The sequence below is a fragment of the Rattus norvegicus genome, chromosome 13, assembly GCF_021556685.1.
Source record: "Rattus norvegicus strain SHRSP/BbbUtx chromosome 13, alternate assembly SHRSP_T2T, whole genome shotgun sequence".
NCBI classification, from domain to species: Eukaryota; Metazoa; Chordata; class Mammalia; order Rodentia; family Muridae; genus Rattus; species Rattus norvegicus.
Genome location: NC_141546.1, coordinates 35,003,886 through 35,005,917, shown reverse-complemented (window position 1 = coordinate 35,005,917; position 2,032 = coordinate 35,003,886).

Here is a 2,032-nt window from a genome sequence, read left to right as displayed (position 1 = left end):
TGTGTTAGTCCTTTTTCTTCATGATGAATATTAGGATATTGTACTTGTCTTAGGGTTTTACTGCTGTGAACAGACACCATGACCAAGGCAACTCTTAGAAGGACAGCATTTAATTGGGGCTGGCTTACAGGTTCAGAGGTTCAGTCCAGTATCATCAAGGCGGGAGCTTGGCAGTGATTAGAAAGGCATGGTGCAGGAGGAGCTGAGAGTTCTACATCTTCACCTGAAGGCCGCTAGGAAAAGGCTGGCTTTCAGGCAGCTAGGATGTGTGTATTAGAGCCCACACCCACAGTGACACACCTACTTCAAGGCCACACCTCCAAATAGTGCCACTCTATAGGCCACTCTATATTCAAACCACCATAGTAGCATAGGCTAATCTTATAAAATTAATACAGGTGGTTAAATGTGCTAAGGAAAAATGAAAAAAACCTTAGCAAATCCACGGGGATAGAATGATTATCAAGTAAAAATGATAATTTTAAACAAGAAAATGTAATTCTGGCCAAAATGGTTTTTAATATTTTGAAAACCATAAACCTTTCTGTACTTAGGAATATGACAGATTGATGAACATTGTCAACCATGGGTCTCGCTTGTAGGACCTTGGACCTCTAAGATTGAGACTAAATTCTCAGAAAACAATGGATTCCCTCGTTAGAGCCCTGCTGATACTTCACAAAAGTCTATTTTTTCCTACCTTTTCGTGGCTTCTGAGGCTCCGATTTAGGTTGTCTGGCTGTGAGGCAAGTGCCTTTCCCTGCCGAGCCATCTCCCAGCCCTCTGTTCACTCTCTGCTTTAATCTGTGACTTTACACTGAGCCCTTCCCGCTGAAGCCAGGTGAGCTCTGAGTGACGTTGCAGACGTCTTATTAAGTGACGTAGTTCAAATGAAATACTTCTGCGCTCGTGTGGCCCGGTTTCCTGCAGTATATGTTTTGCACGGGACAGTGCTCTGGTGCATTGAACAGTAGGTTCTGATCCCCATGTGTCTGGAAAAGCCCTTACCAGGCCTTGGAATTCTGGGTCCTTTCTGCTTCGGCACTTGTTTGTTTGGGAGTATGCCAGTTGTGCCACAGCTCGTGTGAGTTCAGGGGGCAGCTTACAGGAATTGGGTCTCTGTTTCTACCACGTGGGTCCCAGAGATCAGACTCAGGTGTCAGCCTTTCTGGCAAGCATTTTTACCCCACTGAGTCATGTCACCAGCCCCTCTGTGGAGATTTTCAGTTCCCTGTCTTGTGTTGTCTGACCCTGCAGATGATGAACCTGTTGTCAGTGCAATTCTTGGTATGTGGGTAGGCATGTCGACTGTTTTAACTTGATTTTACCCTCAAGACGTTTTTCCCCCCTCTCACTCTGGTTTATTTTAGATTCTTTAAACTTTTTTCCTTCTAACTTGGGATCCAGTGTGTAATTTCCTGACTTCTCTGCAGGCCTCTCTGGGCTTAAGGACATGTTTGTCTCTTTTCCCAGAGCTAGGATTATAAGTAACACACTACCATAAGCGCACACCACCATGCCTCAATGTTTATTACATGGCTGCTGTGGATCCGACTTATGGCAAACACTTAGCCAACCGAACCACTTCCCATGATATCTTGGTAGTGCTTGTCAGCATTCTGAAGGCTGAGGCAGGAAGATGACCAGTTTGAGGCGAGCCTGAGCTATACAGCAAGAACCTGCCTTAAATAAGCAAATAAGCCAAAAAGAAAACATCGCATATACACTAATATCTTTGAGAAAACCTTCCCATGGTCTAGGTTGATGTTGGGAGTGAGGCAATGGGTGGTGAACCAGCTCCAGGCAACACCTGTGAATAGACATAGGAATGGGTTAGAACAGTTGGTAGCCATGCTGAAGGAGAGAGTTCACCACACAAAGTGCATGTGTTGTGTTATGTGAGTGTGAGCTCAACAGCTGAGGAATTCAAACCAACCCCAGGAAAGTAGGTTCATTTAGCTAATATTCATTGGTCAGCTTGGCACCAGCCTGTGTGAAAGACAAATGGAGGACAAACTGAAAGCAGTGGTAG